Below are 21,865 nucleotides of genomic sequence, written 5' to 3' on the forward strand. Positions count from 1 at the left end.
AATGCCTCTCACATAGCAATGATCACTCAAACATCAATCAAATATTGTTCACTTTGTGACACAACAGCTACAGCTTGGTCTTCACAGACGTCTCTCTGCTCTCCATCTCTGCTTCCCAAACCTGAGACTGTCCTTTGCTCACCTTCAGAGCAGCTTTTCTCTCCAAGCATCCAGTATGGGTGGCCACCAGGGCCTTGTAGCCGAACACCCAACAGAGCAGCTGCCCTCCAGCAACAATCCAGGGGTACCAATGCCCTGGGCATTGGTGGGCACTGCACTGACCTCCACTACCTTTGCTTCCTTGATGGGCTGGGACTCTGAAAGAGCTGAGGAACACCTTGGCCGTGCTTGAGGAAAAGGCAGAGATAAGACCAGGTCTGTTTTCGTACAAGGCTAAAGATAAATCAGCAGAAAGGATAAATGGACAATCTGGACACGATGATGAGTCTCTATGCAAAGGCTGCTGAATCCCTGCTGTAAGGGAATTTCAGGGAGCATATGACAGCAAGGAATAGTTGACTCAGTCCACTGAGCTTCAAGTCTCCCCCTCTCCTGACATCTAATATGCCCCTCAAAATTGATCTCTGTGTGTGTAGGGGCCATATCAGATAACTACACTCTTTAGCTGCTCCTGGGGATACTTCTGCACCAAACAGATCCTAACAGCAAGAAACTCAGATCACCTCTGTTCTGGCATTGCCTGAACACCCGAAGGCAGATGGAGAAGATGCTTCCTTTGTCTTAATATTTAACTGCTTGTAGATCTTGGATGTGTTTATGGCTCAGCCTGAAACACCTGAAAATGTATGTACTGGGCACACTGGACTCATTCAGCAGAGCCCAGTTTTGTGAGTGACATGAAGCTCAGCCTTCTTTCTACACTCACAGAAGACACACATTCAGGCTTAAAAAAAAATAAAATAAAAGCAATCCTTTTGCTAACCAAAGACACAAATCAAATGGCACTGGCAGACTGTTCTCTTTTCTCGGTTCTACATAATTTTCCACGCAGAAAACATTTTATCTACCTGCTGAATTCTTTTTTCCATAGTATTCTGTTAAACTTTTGATTAGAAGACAAAAAATTACCCTTGCGATAATTAACCCTGTATAAATAACCCTGTACTGTTTCCATGTACAGGTGGGTCAAGAATCTTCTTCATAGTCACAATACCTATATAGTGTAACTATCCACCAAAGAGAAGCATAAATTCCATGGAATTACTGCAGCAGCATTGAAGTGCATAAACTGCCAAACCATACAGAAAGTTAATAGATTTGTTTATGGACTAGACAAGGTTTAATTAAACCAGGCAGCTCTGAAGAACAGTAAATCCTCTCTCTTTTTGTCTTCCCCTCCCCCCCCACCCCTTTCTTTTCTAGAGTATCTTTCTCCTAGTGGCTTTCTTCTTTCTAATAATCCCATCACAAATGACAGATATGTTATCAGTCATCACTGGGATTTGACACATTCTTAATACCTGTCATGACAGCTCTGAAGTCTGCATGCTACTCCATTGTATTCCAAAGCATTTGCAGGAGGTAATGGACACATCAAATACAAGTCAATGGTTCTGCTTTATTGAACTGCTGAAGGCTTGCAATATAGAAGGAGATGCTTAAAAAAGCCTAATTATGATTATTCAAAATTACAGACATAGTAATTAAATAGAAAACAGTATATAATGTGGCAGTGGATTGCTGTCCCCAAATAGAGTCTCTCCTGGTACCTTAGGTCTCTACTTTACTTTAATAGAGAACCTAATGCAGAAACGAGGTGCAAGTTATGGCTAGAACCAGAGTCAACATCAAAGGTGGACACCTGAATTGATACGAGGACAGTGGGATTGTGAAGTGTGTCACTCACAGCAACTGTCAATGCTGCCAAGGAGTGAGTGTGAGTGCAGTAGAACATGAGTTTGAGAATTGTCTCCCTGATGAGTACAAAAGAAAAAGACAGCATTTTACCACTGAGCAATAAGGACAAGGAACACCAACTATCAGGTCTTGTATGAGTCCATTGCTAATGCCTGTTGATTTCTGTGGACCTCTTGATACAGGTAGTTTTGTTTTCTTTGTTCAAGCCCTCAAAAGAGCTGCAACAGATACAGCACCCCACAGAAAAAAATCAATACAGAGCTCTCCAAGCAGATAAATTTTCTTTTGATCAAATTCTAGTATTACTTCAGGTGACTCAGGTCATCTGTGTGTAATACTTTTCAGGCACAAAAGAACCCAAACCAAAACAAACCAAAAAACTGTAACATTTCTTCCAAGCCTTAAACTTGCAAAAGCTTTCTCTCAGTTGAGCCCAGCTGCTGCAAAGCATCATATAGCTACAGTCTCTGCCAACAGCATATGAGCTGCATGACAGCAGTGTGCTCTGCCATTAGTAAATGCAATGGCTTGTTGTTCTCAATGCAGTTACAATTTTGCACAAAAGCAGAAAAAACCCCACCCCCAACAAAAACAAAACCCCCACACAGATTAGAGACAAAGCAGTGCTGTGTAACTCAAGGCCCTTTCAGCAAGGCAATAAAGCCAAGGCAGAATTGTGAGCTGGAGTCAAAAGGAAGTGTCCCATTGACACAATGAGCTTTGGAGCAGGTCCTGCAGAGAAGAAGACAGCAAAACACATTCAGCCACCTAAGTGATTTCATGTCCTCTGGACAAAATTAATTAACGAGTATGTTGTGGTTTAAGAGTCTTGAGGCATTGTTTGCATCTACAAGAAATGGATGAGCAGACTGGGACTCCTTACAATGCAATTTTATTTAGGAGAGATGCAAGATTAAGTTTTGCACCTCTCAAGCACTTGGGAACAAAGTGATGGTATTTAGAGGGGTGGGACTGTTGTTCTCAGGACGCGGCAATTCCTATTCCAGGGATCTAAACCCCTGCAATAACAGCACTGGTCGAGTGTAAGCTCATCTTTCCAGCTGAAGCACTTTCAAGAAGTGCTGAAAGGTGAAGTTTACTTTAGTGGGCTTCTCACCAGATCAGATACTGCCCGTTCTTGAGTGTGAAAACATACCACAAATAAACGTGGTTACACATTTTCTGATGATGATCTTATACCAGGGCCAACTACAGATCAAATTTTTACTGTGAGCTGAGCTTAGGTTGCATGGAGGCAAAATCATGGCAGCACAGCCCCAGTGAGAAGTCTCCCAGCAAATATTCCCTTCTGGCTTCGGTCCAAGGAGCATTACTGCTGCTCCTGCTGCCTACACTCCCCGGTTATTCCTTTCATACACCCTCTCAGCTGTAAGCAAATCAACATGCCAATCCCTTGGGACACATGGCTTAGCTTATACTTAAGACTTGCCATTCTGCTTTGTGCTTTGGACATTGATTTCCATTGTCTCAGCTATCACGCAACAAAAGGGCATTTAATTGCTGTCTCATTTCGTCTGGGGGAGAAGAAGAGAACAACTTTTTCCAGCCCTGATTGATGGCAGCCATTAGCACCTCCTAGCACAATACTGACTTACTAGAAGCATGATTTACATGTGAAGTTCAGCGCCACACAAGTGAATCGGATTTGCAGCTATGCTTACTTGAACAGCTTCAGAGACAAAATCTTCACATGAAATGAATTTGCAGAAATGCTTACATTGGCCACCTATTTAAAGAAAAAACTTCAAAGATTAAGGAGGTTTGTTGAGACCTCCTAGAAACAAAAGAAAGTTCAGCAGAGGTCTCAGAGTTTTTGTTTCACTTGTCAAGTGCTCTACCATGTAGGTGCTTTAACGGTTGTAAAAGGGAAAAAAAAACCCCAGAAAACACCCAACCAACATGATTTATACTTATTTACATACATTTAGCATTAGGAAACACTTCATATCCACTGAGCATCAAAATTCCCAATTGCATACTATGAAAGGCAATGCTGATGAATCCCGTAAACTGTTTTCCTTTTTTTGTGTGAGCATTTCTATTTCCTTTGTGATGGAGGAAAGAACAAAATTAATATCCACATTTAATATCCTCCATGTTCTGGAGAGCAATAAGCCACATGCCTTGGTGCTCAAGCCAAACTGCTGATAGTGGATTTTTAGTACTCGTCTCATTTTATTAAAAAACAAAAGGATGCAAATCTCCCTTTCAAAAGAACAGAGCTCAAGAAACAACTAGATTAGTGAAGGCTTCTTGAAATAGCACCTTTAATCAGTCCTGTTATGTGGAACTTGCAGTAATTTCAGTAAAATTTGATGTAGTTTGATGCAGCTTACCAAAACACCTAATAATTGCAAAATATAAGATCAAGCACTTTTTGAACACCAGACTTTCCAGTCAGACATAGAAACAAGCTGAGGCACTAGGTATTATCAGACACACCTTTTTACATTTTTTGGAAGATTTACCACAGGAGAGGCAGATTGAGAAAAGCTGACTTTCAGCAAGGCAGCAATGTACAGCCAAACACGCAAGCACTCATGTTGTCTTAGCTGTGGGAGCACTAACCCTGGCCAGGCAGAGGCTTTCTGAAACCATGCTAGCTATACCCACAAAAAACCACTTCTGACTACTTTCAGAACATATGCTCTGTTGTTCACATAATTGGTTTAAAATTCCACAGCAAAATTACTCTGCAATTACTTGCTTTCAGTGAGTCCACTTCTTACACTGGCATCCCCCACAGGACCCACCTTTGTTCCTCAGTGATACTCATCTTGCCTGATGTGCATTTCTAAATGAGCTTAAATAGTGGCTATTTCTGTGTTATTTCATGCTTTTCCCTACATTTCGAAAAATCATGATTTTAGGTGGATAAATGAGTGTGTAGTGTCAGAATGCACATTTTTGGTTTAGAATAGCTGTTTTCAGCTGTTTTCACTTTTATTCGTTCTGCAGCACATATGCATGGAAAACCGTATTTTGATTCTTCCTTTCCCCATTTGTTTTTAAGGGAAAATAAAATGTAATACACAGAAGCATCCAAACCAAACAAACAACACCCCCCAAAAAAAACCAAACCAAAACAAAAAACTACTAAAAAACCTAAACAAAACCCCTCCCAAACTGGCATGAGGTCGGATATTCAGCACTAGAACACACTTGTTTCCTTAACTTGGCTCTTCCTAAATTTTGTTTTCCCCTCCCACCATTTCCTTTTTCTTTGGTGCCGGGCAGGAGACACGTGTTTCTCTTGCTGGAAAGGCTTATTGTTGTATCCCAAAAAGTTCAGTTTATGGACAATCATTACTGGTAACTGTGAGGAAGCTGACACACAGGATCCCAGAGTCTCTCCTTCCCCTCCAGGCTTTGCCAGACCGGAATCAGAGCTCTCAGTGGCAGCACCTCCAGGAGCATCACAAGCACCAAGAAAGCCACCAAAATGGATTTAAACCATTTTGCAGCTGAAGAACAGCCTGAGAACCATGTTTGTGCAACCTCTTTATCAGGGGTCTGATAAAGGGGTCTGATGTTTCAGATCTCTTTGACCACTTGAGAATAAAGAAGAAGGTTTTACATGCTGTTTTCTGAGAAACCTGCCAAGCCAACACAGGCTAATCAATGTGAACAGGTCCTGGAAAAGAAGTTGACCAAATCTCTCCGATCATCCTCAGGGTCACAGTCAAACCCACACACCTTGGAGATTCAGGTCAGCCACACAGCTGCTCAGCATCCCCTGGGAGACTCAGAATGTAAGTGCAAAATTAGGGCAAGCACAGCAGTAGGCTGCAGTGTGTTGCTGGCAGAAGCACAAACCTGCTCCTCTACCCAGCACACCATCTATAAATAGGTTTATGAATACAGAACCTCTGCCAAGCTATTCTTGCTATTTTTTTTCCTTTGCTAATTTTTAATGCCTCTTGCAAGACTGACTCCTAGAAGTTTTATCTCCATTAGTATTAATAAACACTTATTAAATGCTCCAGCAATGTCTGAAAGTCTTGATAAATAGCAACAAATTTGTCTAGAATATGATTTTGCATTTAGAAAACTCAATTGTATTAAAAAAGAAGAAAAAAATGAGCTTACCTGAAAACAGAAAATTCACATGAAAAATCTCCACAGCTCCACAGCTTGGGAAATGAGAACCCACTTCTGGGACTTCAAGAGGAGACAAGGCAGTGTCAGTCCTTGCTCTTGTTCAGCTGTGCTCCTGGGGGTACCAGCTGAGCTCCAGAGCTGAGCCCTGGGCTGTTCCCCTCACTCTTGGCACCTGGAACAAGAAGAGAGGCACTCAGCTCCCTCTGCACAGGAGCAGCACAGCGTTCCTCAGCCCAGGCACGGCGAGAGATGCCTCCACTGCATCTGCTGCACACAGCCCCAGAGCAGGGAAAATCAGTACAGAGCCATTAGTGACAAGCACAGCTCCCTGCTCCTCTGCACCACAGGTGCCCTCTCAAGATACCCTGGGGACACGCAAAGCACTGGAAATCTATCTACAGAGCATCCTAACTCTCCCTCACAGGGACTACTTTTCTAGATAACAGTAGCCCCATAACAAACCTGCTAAAGCCCAGACGATAGCAAGAAGACTTTATGGTAAGAATTTTGTTTTGAGCTGCCAGTTTTTGGGTGACCAAACCAGCCAGGACTAATTTCTAACAGGAACATTAACCAAGGACTTAAATTACCTTGTACTTTCATCTGGTATCATTCTCTTGCAACTCTGTTTTTTCCCTTTCCCTCTCAACCCTTACATATTTCACCATCCATTTTCAAGGATGGATTACTAAATGAAGCCCTTTATTAAGGCTCAATTTTCAAAAGCAATGTCACCTTCCAGTTTCCCTTTGATTCAAAAATTAGCTTCTAGGGGCATTTTCTTGAAAAGCCTACATCTATACTTATTTAAACTTTCTGGGGAATAATTGAGTATGGAAAATAAGGTTTAGCCTGATTAAACTTTTATTTCCATCTAAAAATAAAATGAAATGCATAGTAAAGAACTAGGAAAGCTTGAGCCTCTCTATTTTTTTTAAATTCTGAAAGATGAAGACAAAGGAGACATACTATAATAAATTTTTTTTCCTTTCAGAATTCCCAAGAAACTTATGAACATATTCTTAAGTTTTGAGCTATGTAGAGTCGACTGCTAAATGCTTGATGTGTTCTGAGCCAGCTGATCTTACTGGCCCCAATTTGAGCCATAGGACTACATGACCTCTGGGGGTCCCTTCCAAACCAAGCTATCCTATGATTTTTTCCAAAGGGAATGAAGACTGGTCTGTGCTTTTCAGAAACACAGCCAACCTTTTCTTTCATGTTTGCCACCACTTCTACTATATGCATCTTCTCCAACAAGGAACCTTTCAACAGCTGAAATCTATACTCATTTTATATATGAAAACTCTTCAAGTACCAAAATGATCAGAAATGCCTTGTCACACAAATGGAAAGGATTTAATGCATTTAGGTTAAACTAGCCTGGTAAGAAAACGAAGAGAATGCATAATAAGTCCTTCACTAGATAACACTAAAGAAGGAACTGGGGGTAAAAGACAGGTGGTGTTTCCTGTAGAAGAAACTCCAGCTTTACAGTAATACATTTTCTAGCTGTGATTCTGAAGGCAAGACACTATTTTTTAAGCCATCTCTCATGTCACATGGCTGTCAGCCCTGTCTGCAGTGAAAGCAGTGGAATCCCTTGCACAGCGCACACCTCTCCCCGGCAGCACCACCCTGCAGTCACAGCTCCCTGTGCCAAGGCCCAAGGTCACACACAAGCCCCATCTCCTGTGGATCATCACACGGCCACTTCCCAGCCCTCCAGCTGCCTCCATCGTGGCCCTGTGTCAAACCTTTTAGCTGGCCAGCAGCTTTACGCCACAGTAAAAAGATGACTTTTCAAACAGTCTCTTGGAAGACAAACATTCTGAGGCTTTTTCCCCCAAAAAATTGTTAAGCATGTGTGTTTCTTGATTAATACTAAAAAAAAGACCCCTTGTGCAATGCAGCAAGATCTTTTTCTGTTTCTCCGTGTACCTGCTCTCAGCCGAGAGGAATAGAGACATTATTTAATAGATAAGATGTTTGGGGAATGAAGTACAGGAATTCCAGTTCTAAAATATCATAAAGACAAGATATTAAAATAAAAAATAAAAATACTTTTTCCATCATTAAGGTGAAGGAATGCCATACAGGATTGGAAATTTCTCCTCAAATCTAAGTGAGCCTTATTCCTGTTGCTCTGACACTTCTGTCATGGCTGTCTTCCCCCTTCCCCTTCTCCAAGGGAAAAATGCCTTCTCTCTTAACCCCAGCTACTCACTAGCCATCAGACACTATCACTGGTTCTGCTGCAAGGGAACACCGAGACAAGAAAGGAGTAATCCCCTCAGAAAACCACTCATATGGGTCTACCCAGCAAGTGGATACATATTTTTTCTTTCATTTTTCAAGAATCACAGGTACTTCTCTATTCTAATAAAATTATTTCAAATAAATAATTTGAACAGCACACCACAACCACTCTTAAAGTTGAGCCTTAGACTCAAACATATTCTAAAAGAGACTGTTGTTAGATATGAAGAGCTTTTTCTTCAGCATGCCCATAGTTTGCTTCAAAGCTCATTGTTTAAATAGGAACAGTTGACATGCAAAGTCAAATTTAAGGATCCTGGGAATAGCTGTGCATGACGGGCAGCTGGCAGGCAGGTCTGCTGAAAGGATGCAGTTCTGCACATGAAGTCACAAGAGTAAGATTCCTAATTATATGCAGTAACCAAGGCATGGAAGAAAAAACAGTTCATCAGTTAGCATCCAGCAGCACAGTGAGGAAGCTTTGTTCTCTTCTCTGGAAAGAGGACAGTCGATACTGCTCATATCAAAGCCTGGATCCACAGCCCTCCAGGCTTAATTAGAAAATCATGAAGAGTACAAAATGGCATTGGATACAAAATGATCATTTTTCAAGTAAATTTAGTGGAGTGAGCACTCTTACATTTACAATCCACACTCCCTTATCCACCCTTTTTCCCTCGTTAATGATACAGAGTTGGCTGCAGATGCAGCAAAACCTGTCAGCAACTGCAGGGTGTCCTAAAGCAAGTCTTGCCTATTATTCCAGCTGTATAGATGAAGGTCGCTGACACTGCTAACACCTCTGACATTTTATAATCAATTGCCAACATTTACAGAGGAGAAAATACCACTAGCTTTGAACACACTCAGAAAGAAAGAAATTCTTCTCAATTAATTTTAAGCTTGCTCTCTCTGAGCCAAAACATGAAACATGAGGCAACCTAACAAGTCAAATATTAGTGAGATTGTTTTCTGGCAGCCAGTGCCATATTCTGTTTGTATATAAACAATTGTAGTTTATCCATCTCTTCAAAACAACTGCAGTATGAATCATTGTAAGGACAACATCAGAGAAAACTGCCAAATACTATTAGCTGAAGAAAAATAATAATTTAACTTTAAAAGCAGCTATGAATATTAGACTATCAGCATGTTGCTAACACCAAATAACTATTGGTGAACTCTAGTATTTTGTGGATTAGACTCTTGGAAGATGAAAGGGGATGACCTTTACCTATCCCTTCACTGCTGGTAAAGAATGATGAAGCTCTTGCCACACAGTGCACATTCGCCTCGTGCCTGCTTTTCAGAACAGGAACAGAGATTTCTGCCTTTTAAACTAGTCTTACATTGATTTTTAGCCAGCTACAATATTCCACTGCTATAGCTAAGGATGGAGGGCTAAGGAAGAGATTTTAAAACAATACTTTGTAAAGGGTCCACAGGTCCTGTCTGATTTATAAACTGTCAATGTGCTTGATGAGTTCAGCAGCTGAGAAGCCCTGTATCTGACATTACTGCCCTTACTCAATAGTTCAAAGCAATCATTTTGAGTTAATACAGGGCCTCAGAGAACATGGGGATCTCTCACTTAAGACCTTTTAAAGATCTATATTTGGTCAAATTTGTTGCTCCTTCTCACTTCTCAAATTTGACAGTCAGTTGCTCCATCTCTCCTTCTCAAATTTGACAGTCCTTCTCACCCTCCAGCTCCTAATTCAAACAACCAGTGCACCCTTGCTTTTCACAGGAGCTCGTTGCTGTACATTGTAATATTTGCATCAAATACAATTGCCAAAGGCACTCCAATTTTCACTAATAGTTATCATTAGGAGGGGGGGAAAAAAAGTATTTTTGTCCAAAAAGAGCCATTTCCTGATGTTTAACATAGGCAGGATAACGGTCACAGGCAGCATCTTGGCTCAGCAGGCAACAGTAGTAGGTGGTAAATGAGAGTGCTGGGGAGGGGACAGATCTTTTTCCAGGGGGGAGAGGGGGCAGTGTCTGCTAAAGGAGGCACCCTGATGGCAGCAGATTTATGCAACCACTCTTGTCAGTCTAGGAGGAGGGAATCATTATGCAGGGCCAGCTGCAGGGGTGTGCACTGCTGTCGGGAAAAATTAGAAGTCTAGCAATGAACTATAAAGAAGGGAGAAATGACAGAGTGAATGAAAACTCCATGATAAACCCATTTAGGCTCTCTTCACCCTGGGATGAAATATGAAGCATAATCTCTTTGGCATATATGCTGGCAGAGAGTCAAACAAATATGCCTAGGTGCTCTCAGGCACACAGCCCAGAATGTGCAATGACAGCCTCCACCCAAAGGACCATGACTGCCCAGGGTATGGGGCAAGAATCCTTCCTCAGCAGGTCAGCTCAGCCCTGGAGAAGGGTCACAGCACACTCAGATGCTTTTGGGAGAAATCTCCTCTGCTGCCCAATGCCTTCTTTGTGCAAATACCTTGGAAAGAAAGCTTTTCCATTTGAATACCTTGAGGGAGTGTGGGGGGTCAGGGTGGGCAGAGAGATGACTGGACTATAAAAGAGTGAAAAACACCCAAATGAAGGTCCTGGTATTTCACCCTTATTTGAGAAAATGATTACCCAATTTCATGTGGCATTTCTTCCCCTGGGAGAATTTCTGAGGTAGTGAGGTCTGCATAAGTTCTTGCCCTGTTTAAGGCAGAAGTGTGTTTTTTCTCCTGTGTTAACACATTCAGAGATAAGAAATATTCCAAAATATTTTTTCATTGTGCTTGGTTATAAAAAAATAGAGATTTTTGGTCATACTGGTATTAGAAAACAAGGGAATAGGGAAAGAGCAGGCAAGGAAAGCAGTGCTCTTCAATACACTCCCAAAAGCCCCTAGTTACAATTCAAGCCCCAAGCCTAAGAGGGAAAGTGTTTGGTAGCTTTTCCTTCTGCCTGTCCTGCCCACTGTTCAAACCTAGGGGCTGGTGAAACTCTTTCTGGAATGCTAATGCCTTGCTGAAAGCCAGAAGGTACAAAATGGGAGCTGTTTAGAGAATGCTTTCCTGGGGGAAGAAGGGAGGGAGGGATGTACTTCAATACCTTATTTAAAGTTACACATAAGGACCCATAGTGTTAGGCTTATTTTTACCAGGAACAGAAAAAATACATTTTGCTCAGCATGCTATCATTGTAAATTCTGCCACTGTATGTCCTTCAGTGTAGGCTCTTTGAGATACAGTTTGATGAGAAAGGTTTGTTCAATTAAGTGTGTGAGAATCAGGGAAAACAAAAACAAACCACAAGCAGTTCTACTGTAAAAGTCCTTCTTTCTACTACACAGCACATTCGGAAACATGGGTAATTATTTAATTCTCTGTAAAATACTTTGACTCCATCTGCCTTTATTTAAGGCAGCTCTTCTATAATTCTTCCTGGTGGCATCATCTATCAAGTGTAAAAAATATTTATGCTACCAGGTGTCAGATTAAGACACCACTGACCACATTGTAACTACCTGGTGTGTTTTACAAGCATTTATACCCTGTGTAGGTCTAACAGCTAAAAAAACCTGCAAAAGCTCAAAAGTACATTAAAAAAATCACTACAAAACAATGTTGATACATTACTTCATTAGCATTGTGAAGGTGTAAATGGGGTGCTGAAGAGAAGAATGGGGTCTTCTGATGAAGGAAATGGAAGATGCATGAATGCTCTTCCTTCTACATGCATGAAGGCTCAAAGAACATAATTCTGAAGGCCATTGCTTGATCAAAGTTTTGTGAGAAAACACAGAAATAAACCACGAGCTGTTACAGTGAGCAACAGAAATAAAACTAGCAAATTCCCAAACTACAAAACTATGTAACTGTCAAAGTACAAAAAATACTTCTTACAGCTACATGGTTATGTTTCACTTTTTTTTCCTAAGGAAAGTAAGGACAGGAAAATATATAATTTTAACATCAATTCAGGAAAAGCTTTAATAGTAAGATATCAAATATATTATGGAAAAGGGAAAAGGAACACAGTTATTTATCTGACTTGAAAACAGCACAGTGTCAAGTTAATTTAAAATTCAATTTCAGTTTAAAGCATTACAAGGAAGAAAGAATCCTATGTATCATAGGCTGTAAATTGAAATCCTAGCAAGGTTTTTGTCTGCCAACTAGCTGTGTATCAACTATAAAGCCAGATTGCAGGTGCTTCTTTTAGGAGATTGGGCTGCAAGGCTCATATTCCGAGAAGTTTGTCATTTACTATTCCCAAAGGCATTTTATTTAAATTTTTTTTATAGTCAGTTAGTTAATGGAAAGCTGGCAGTACAATAACCCAGAGGTAATTTCAGCAAGGTACAGTACGTGATGCAAAAGCACAGAGGGTCCTACCCTGTGGAAATCACCAAGAAGGTGCACATTCATATAAACACATCTTTTATAAAAGCAAACATGCAAAAGCAGTTTGTCTGCAAAAACAGCTTTTAAGGTGACAGGAATTTAATAAATAAATAAATAAATCTTGGAGTATTTCCCCTCTCTAGAAAATACATCTGCACAAAGATGTTTCATTTAAACTCTACACAAAACCTTGAACACAATGGTTTGAGGGAAGAGGCGAGATAATCTTCCCACTTTTCTGAGCTGAGGGATAAACAAATCTGATAGAAAGGACATTTAATTCACCCCTGAACTCCAAACTGAATGAAAGCCTACTCAGACTTGGTACATATTATAAAAAAGTGACTCAAGGACAAGTGCTAGACTTCCAGATTCAGAAGGTTCCTGCAAAGTGCAGCAACCAGTCTGATCAGAAAGGCAAATTCTGCTCAGAAAGGCAGATTCTGCTCCTCAGCCACCAGCCACTAACAACCCAGCTGGCCAGCAGACAGGAGCAGGGCTGGAAGGGCATGGAAAAGCTGCACCAACAAAGAAAATAAATGTATATCCCTGACCTCCACTCCTCCAAAAGAAAGGCAAAGAAAAGCTGCCCTTTACAGCAGCTGGGCTACTCTTATTCAGTCACATAGGCCTTGAACCTCCTTGTACAAACACTGTGAAACCTCAAAACCTTGCTGAGGGAGCAGATGAGCACCTTGGAAAGCTTAGTTTTGTCAAAGTGGAATTTAAGGTGTGTGCAAATTGGTACTCAGGAAAGGGTAATCTTTGAGGACATGAATTTATCTCCACTGACATATCCACAGCTGGGAATCAGTGTGAACAGCTTCCTCATGCTGATACATTCCACTTCTTTTTCAAATGGAAAGATGTGGAGAACATTATTAGAGGTGATAGAAAAGTGTTTTCGTATTGCAGTAATGGCTTTTACCCTATCTTTGAAAATTAGATAATTTTGTGTAAATTTATCATATATGCCCATTATATAGAGTAACATTAATTTCTCATAAAACAATAATTTCTAAAAATGCTAGAAGATTTACAAACACTAAGGAGGGAGGAATTTGATAGAGTTTGAGATGGAAAAAAACCCTTTTACCCTTAAATATTGTTTTAAAATACATCTGGACCCCTTCCTGCTCCCACAGCAATACATGAGTCTGTGGTTATGCCTCTCCCCACTCCCCTTCAACTCCCTGCTTAAACTCTCACCATTTAAATGGCTTATTCGCCTTTTTGCCTTACCATGCATTTTTGGACTTACAGCTCTAAGGTAAATTTCGAAAAACTTTTGCTGGCACTTAATAATATGGAAACCACCACCACTGCACCAATATTTATACATATGGAATTACAAAAATATACCATTTACTCTAATGTACTACTCTTTCCCTGCTTCCTACTCTAGCAGAAAACAGAAAGGGGTTTAGCAGCAATAAGGAATTGACTTAGGATATCTTCACTATGGAGTGCCCTAGTGAAAAAGGTTTACATCTGAATTATGCAGTGTCCTTTGCAGAATGGCCAAAACAAGCCTCAGTTTGCCTAAATTTCTGGGTAAACTAAGAATCACTGTTTTAAAAACAAACACCAAAATAATCCAAATTTAAAACCATGCTTCATCTTTTACTAGGAAAATCAGGCCACAGCACAGGGATGTTGCACACAAGAGGACACAATACTTGCTTTCTTTCCAAGCTGTCCCTGACACAGCATGTGACTCTATTCTAATGCCACTTTTTAGTAAAATATTTTTTGGTCGCCAGATGTTGCACAACCCAAAGAAGGAGGACTGGGAGCTGGAAATGACAGCTGCTCCAAGATAACTTGCCTTGGACTAAAGCAGCCTGAGACTGGAGTGCTCCTCACATGATGGAGAGAGCCTTCTGTGCAGGACTTGAGGCTTCAGATTTTTACCAGTTTGATGGAGTTTGGGAATTCAAGTTTTACCAGACTCCGCAGCACTGTCTGATACCATTTGATTGTGATATGGGCAAAACCAACTAGCAAAGGTGATCAGAGATGATCGTACATGGACATGAACACAGGGTTTTCATAGGAAGGCTCACAATGTACCACGGAGTGGGTAAAAGGATTAAATCCTGCATCAAACTCCATCCCACTGCACATGTAAGAACTAACAGTGGTGCAGCAGAAGACCAAAAGCAGCCTAAGACTTTACATTTAATTGTCAATCATTTCATCTCGAAAAACTAAAAAGAGATTGTTTTAAAATAATTTTAAATGTTTCAAATTTTCCCCTTACATTTGGTTTGCACACCAAAGTGATAAAAAAAGCTTCAAATATTCCAGTATTATGCAAAAAAATCTTAAAGTATTGGTAGTACTTCAGAAAAAAAAAGAAAAACATCTCAGAAAACCCAAAAATATTATCAAATTCTTTGAAGGCATTTTCTGTTCCTCTAAGACTTTTATACTAATTGGTGAGCCCCTCATTTAATCTCTTATCATTACTGATCATTTCTAAATGACTGAGATTTAGGATACACTATTTTAATACTAATGGTGTACTAATGAGATCAGATTTTTAATAAGATTCTAGGCATTTATATTAGAGAATGGCTTTGACAAAAAAATAGGAAGGTAGCTGTATATCATTAAGAGTGAGCCTGTTCAGATCATTATATTCACATTCGCTATTCTTTTTTCATATACCATTACATGGTATGGTGAAAATCACACAAATATATAAATCCTTGATACTAACACAAAATGCCTGCAGGTCCATTTATATCTCATTCTCAGTATATACACAAAACTTTCAGTAAAGAGATGCTATGGAGGATAAACACACGTCACTTGTGATTAACTTAACCAGATCTAATTTGGCCAGCAAAAATGTTAGCTACTTCCTAACTTGTTTATTGACCACTATCAGAAAAACAATTCAACACCCATGTCAGTACATTCTAATTTTAGTATTATCACTTTTTATTCCTTATCTTGCCTGTGAAATACATAATTATGAAAAGTAATTATCATTATATATATATATATATATACACACATACATATAGGTGTCAATAACTACTAATAAAATTCTGCTGCTTCATTTTTGTGCAGAAGTATATCTAGAGCTACTGCAGGTTGCCAATAAGACTGCAGTGGGTCCATATGTTAGATTACACACAGCCTAAGCGAATGCTGAGGCACATCATCTTTCAGTATTATAGCAATTTCAGGCTTGGGTTGATTTTCCTACAGAAATACAACCAATTAGTATTCAATTTTGAGCCATACCAGAAACACTCTTCCAATAGATTCAAGCACCTTGATAATTTGCAGCAGCTCTTTTGATGTGACTAACCTGAAAAAAATTGAACAGACAAGCATGCTTTATTTCTGTTCATTCCTGAGTTTATTGGCACTCATGTTTCTGTGCACTTCCCTCCTTCACTTGGGTCCAGTCCAAGCCATCCAGGCCTCCCAGGACAGGGAGGAATCCTTGACCCACATTTGGAGGTTAAACTTGTGGTGGGCTTCTGGGGTTTAGTGCAGGCAGCACGAGATCACCTGCACTGCTGCTCTTTCCAGGCTGATGACACTGAGGTCTCTGTATAAAGTACTGTTTGTTCAGAAAAACAACAATGTGAAGAGAGGCCTGGCCATATCTGGGAGCTAACAGATCTGCATGGCTCAGAAGGAGTCATGTGCTTCCTGCATGAAAGCCCTGGAAGAGCTTCCCTGGCTGCTCAGCTGAGCCTTGAGACTGTGTCTGGGAGATGTCATTTGCTGCAGTTTGAAGTCCTTTTACCACAGTCTACATAAAGGCAGGAAATATCTATAGTTCCTCTACAGGAAAAACTGTCTTTAGAACACACAGCAGTATTTTATCACTTCACCTACTCAGGCTGGAGCACAAAGCCCAAGAGAGCAAAGAGAAAGAGATGTACATGCAGTCAGTCAACACCACAATCCCTGATGATGCTGTGTATCTCCACAGCACTTGCTGTTGTCCATATTGATTTGCCTGCTGAGGGAACCCCTATTCTATACCTATAACCCAATTGTTCCTGCAGAGACAATTGAAAGGTAAATGTAGACAGAGTTCTGTATGTTCCCAGCAGTCTTCCAAGAATTGTCCACAGATTTAGTCAACTGGGTACCTATTCAACTTGCAATCTCCATCTTAAACTTCTTATAAATAAGACATGAAGGATAAGAAGTTTTGATCCAACCAGAAAACATAACTTGTGCCAAAAGCTTGTACTAGTGCTAGTTGCCATTAAACCTCACAACTACACTGCAAGTCAGCCTGAAGAGAAAGTGTCCTTCTGTTGCCAGATATTAGTCAGTTCACAATTATGGTGTGCATAGGAATAAGAAAGTTAAGGTACAGGATCAGTGCCAGGATACAAACATATTATGCCTACACATTGTTATTTCAGTTCAAACACTCTCACTTACTCTAGTTCTGAAATGTATTAGCTTCACTTATGAGTAAATACAACTGTAATGAATACTAATAAATAGACTACAAATAAATAAAGATGAGATTTTTTTTTGTCTTTGATGGGGAACTATTACAAGAGACTTACATGCAGACAGAATGGCCATTTCCTAATACAGAATCCATTGCTGTCACTTAACATATGACTCTCTTGTAATGTTGTGTTATGAGACAGAAAGTCAAATAATCTCTTTTGCTTTGATGAAAGCATGAGGAAGTTGACTCAGATAAAAGCAGAGAGTAATCTGTTTAAACAGCTTGGGTCCAAAGTTGAAAATTAAACAAAATCAATAACAAATACAGGCCTGCTGTATTTGGAATATGGAGAATCTGCCTTGAGCATGAAATAAAAAAAAAAGGATGAAATGCTACTACAAAAATATTTCATGCCAGAATATTCTATGTGTGAGGTTTGTGAAGACCCTCATTTTTTTGAATTTGCATGTGTTTATTCATGTATAAATGGATATAACACACACTATTTGCTAGTAATTATGTAGTTTAAGAAGGTTTTGGCTAATCTAGAGGTAATGAAGAACATCAGGGTAAAATGATATTTATTAGAAAAGCAAAGAAAGAAAAAAAGTGAAAGCCCTCAATGTGTTCCAATTATTTAGGCTCCAATCTTTGGTGATACATTTCTGGCACTAATCTATTCAGGTCAGGTATTTATCTGAGCTAGTGATGTGTTCAGAGGAAGCCTGCACAAAAATGCCTGCATCTTAGGTCACATAACAATTTTTAAGGAACTGGCCATTTAAACCTTCGGAGAGAGGTATTCAACAAGGCCTTTCTGCCTTTTTAGAGAAAAAGCAAAAATGTGCAAGTTTGCAAAGTAGAAAAGATAATTCCTTCCCACTCCACCGATAGAAGATATGGCATGAGTACTTACACAGTAGTATTAGTAAGAAAACTTACATAGAAGACAACAGAACAGCTTGAAATTGGATTTGACTTTGGATCACTACAACACATCCTTCCTACACCTTAATAGCCAAAGGTGTGAAGAGTTGAAAAGAGAGCAAATGTGCTGTCTTTAGTTGATAAATTCAAGTATTCATGAAAGAAATCAAAACCTAAAATCATCACTGCAGGCTTCTGAGAAAAGATATTAAATGTGCATGAACCTTTTCTACACAGACAACCTGCAAAAACCTCCCCATTAACCTGTCTGAGATCTTCTGAAGTAAAAGCAAACTCAAAACCCCCAAAGCACCTTTCAGTTCTCAAAATTATTTTTCTATAATAGTCAGAGAGAAAGACCAGTAACAGGTCATCCTACCTTAGTGAAAGCAGGCAATTGTTACAAGTTTATAACATCCAAAGTGTACCTGTGAACATAGTTTATTAAATTCTCTTAAAATGCAGAATTACTGTAATCATAACAAGAAGAAGCATACAGCACAAATCATCAAATTTATAACTGACTTCCTTTCACCATTTGAGAGAAAATAGCTTTTCAGATTTTTGCTTTTCTTCTCAGCAGTCCAAAATAATATCCCTCAAGGAATGAATTGAACTAGTGAAAAGGCCAAAATTTTTCAGAAGGAAGATAGAGGATAACAACATATTAAGCTGGCAAAAATAAATAGTTTCAGATTCTGATTCATCAAGTAGAGTACTGTGAATGGTATTTTTATCATTCTGTAGCAAAAAAACCCTCAACCCAAAATCACATTCCTTGAAAAATGTTTGGTCTTCCTAAATATTTAGAGAGGCACATGTTGATCTGCAGTTCTGCGAGTGAAGTAACTTTAGGCCTTGTGATTCCATTTGTCTCAGAACTTGAAGTGTTTGAACAAAACCCATGACACCTGCCTGGCCAAGGGTTAAAGCAAACTTTCACAAGGAAGAAATCAGCCTTTGTGGTTCTTGGGATGGCTTCAGGCCCATAAAGAAACAATTGCATTACGCCCTAATTACTCCAGCTGACTCAATGCACAAACTGGGATCCCTCTGAAAGCATTTCAGAACATTTTGTAATAGAGAAAATTAAGGTGTTGCATTATACTTCCCAGACCTGACAGCAAGTTTTTTTGCAGAGCTCATTTAAAGTAGAACAAATATAAAAAGGGAGGATCAACAGGCATGACAAAATTATGCAGAGGACAGGACATATGGAGAACAACTTTCAGCTATAACAATGGACTGCCGTGTATGACTCTCAGAAATGGCAGCACTATGCTCCTACTGCTCTATTTCCCCCTGCAAATTAATCTAAGTAAATTTCAGTGAAAAAAATGTTTGTTTTTTACCCTCACTAGGTAACACCACTGTTATCCTTGCCTCCTGGTAGAAAGGAGAAACACCTGCAGCAGATGACCCATAAAGTTTCCCAACATTCCTGTGAGGAACAGTATTTTATTGCTCAATTTGGTTTATCCATAATATATATCTCCATCTTCCATAGTGATGGATAAGGAGTTTTCATCAAGCAATTTAATACTGGGGAAAAGGAACTAGTATTTTATAGGTTAAACATACACATAAGCAGAGAAACACAATACAGAATTACAAGGAAAATCTGCAGTTTCCTAGATTCATATGTATCTCTTTATATGTATTTTTCCTGTGTGTGTACATGTACACTACAGATATGCTATGAGTAACAGCACTAACTCTACAGGGTTGTATCTTTTTCTCACAGTGTATATATTCCTGGAATTCAATCAATTACAAGGACAAGCAAATATCTACACTGGTAGGTAGCTGCTCATCTTTGAGGCAAGACATATATATTGCTGGCTAATGCCAAAATAAAATCATAAGGGTCTATATATTAATGCAATATAAGATAAGGTTGGGAAGCACTTGCAATAAAGCGACACACTGTAACATAAGCCACTATTTCAATTTCCACACCAGCCTGCAAAGTGAAGCAGCCAAGGAGCAGGGATGTGCTTTTAGCAGCCCTGGCTAGTGGGCTCCATTTCCCTGACAGGAGCAAAGCTGCTGCCAAGGAGGGGCAAATGCTGCAGCTCACCCCCCAGCATCCATTTGAGTCTGGAAGTTGGAGCCTTACACAGGAGATCTGGGTCAGGACTTTAGTAGAAACAAAGGCAAAAAGCACGGATGCACGTTTCCAGCCTCAACTGCTGGCTCTGCATCTGCAACAACATAATCCCAGCTCCCATTTCCAGACCACTATCTGGGAGCCTTGTCTACGCTTTGGCATTCATTGCAAAGTTTTCACTCCAGTTCTGTACACAAAGACTTCCCATGATGTACTTTCTTTATTTACACCTTAAAAAAGTGTCTTCTTTGATCTTTTCAAACCACCTTCTCCTCATCTACAATCCAATTCCACAGCAAGCTCTGGACAAGCCCACTGTGCTTATGCCTTACAGATGTCCCTCCTGGGCAAGCATGCTTATTTACGGATTGCAATGCAACTCTGTAGCATGGAAGTAAACAAATGAACAACCCACTCCTTCCTGCAAAGACACATGAAAACCTAAATTTAGTTCCTTGTCATGAGAACCCATCAGCAGTTAAACTATCCATCTTCATCACCATAATTCAACAGCAGGCTTCTCTTTGTACAACAACATGAAAATAAAGCTGCTGGCAACGATTATTTTGATGTATCTGGCAGATAGAGCACAGCATATCCATTCCATATCCAGCGCACTGAACTCAGTATTATTGTGGTCAGAAGCTCTTTGACTTGTCTCAACCTCTACCTCAGTTAAATTTCTCTTTTGGTTTCTCCATCATGACTGTGGGCCAGACAGTAAATGCATTTTCCTCCCCAGGGAGGTACAGAGCACAGCTGCTCCATGGTGATGTGCAGGGGAAAACTTGCTCTTTTATATTTTTCCTCTGCTCAATCTCAGGCCAGACACACAGGTCATCCTATGTACACAGGATTTTAAGTGGAGGCCACCAGCTTGTCTAAAGCACGTAATTAAATTTGTTTTACAAGCTTGTAAGTAATTAAATATCACTTATCAGACTGAGATTTTAATTGTCTTGAGTTGCCTGACAATAGCATTTTTCTCAATCTAGTTTGTTCCCAAGTAAATGTGAAATTTTAAAGGACCTACCGCTGATAATTCTACAAGAACTAAAAAGCAGCAAAAAATGTTCAACTACCCATAGCTTTAAGACAATAATTATTAAGTATTCCTAATAAAAAAGTTTCAAAAGTGTATCCAGATTTTCATCAGCTTCTTGGTAATGGAAATGTTAAAAGACAAACACAGAGCATTCTGCCCCTGTTTTCATGATGCTCACAATAAATCCTGAGGCAGATCTGAACCACAGCTTTAAATACAAATCCATGTTTTTCAAGTCAGAACTACATCTAAATTACCATAAGAGTATCTGTAGATACTTTCTTAATTTGGAAAACTCATTAACTGCCTGGTTATGTAGAATAATGAAGCCTTAATTTTAAGTATTATCGTAAATTATTCTATTTCACAATATACTAAGCATCATCTTAAATTTTCAAAACCCTACAAACTCCCTGGAGGAGCCACTACCACACAAACTTGTCAGATGTGGGACAGAACTCTTTTCAGGATCTAAAATGCAGCATACAAAGTAGCCAGGTATGTACCTGCTTCCATTGCAATGGCACTTAAACAGTTACACCCTTGCCAAGTCCATTTAAAGGACATAACCACATTTTCAAAACTTCAAAATGCAGTGTGTTTTTCTCTGCAGCTGTCTGTATTTAACCCTAAATAGCAGACAATCCACATTAGGTTTTGGAGAAAGCTTGCTTTTGTGCAAGATACAGAAGAGAGATACAGATATGGCT

The 21,865-nt window shown here is 39.7% G+C and overlaps 1 protein-coding gene across 4 annotated transcripts in view; it reads right to left on the minus strand.

Annotated features, from left to right (window-relative positions):
- Nucleotides 1-21,865, minus strand: part of PLXNB2 (plexin B2) — a 251,670-nt gene that overhangs the window by 164,600 nt on the left and 65,205 nt on the right. For all 4 annotated transcript variants that reach the window (XM_036400705.2, XM_036400707.2, XM_036400706.2 and 1 more), the window contains one exon: nt 5,989-6,172. The gene's annotated coding sequence lies outside the window, so the exon portion shown is untranslated. The remainder of the gene's footprint in view (nt 1-5,988; nt 6,173-21,865) is intronic.

This window comes from Molothrus ater, chromosome 5, assembly GCF_012460135.2.
Source record: "Molothrus ater isolate BHLD 08-10-18 breed brown headed cowbird chromosome 5, BPBGC_Mater_1.1, whole genome shotgun sequence".
Taxonomy (NCBI): Eukaryota; Metazoa; Chordata; class Aves; order Passeriformes; family Icteridae; genus Molothrus; species Molothrus ater.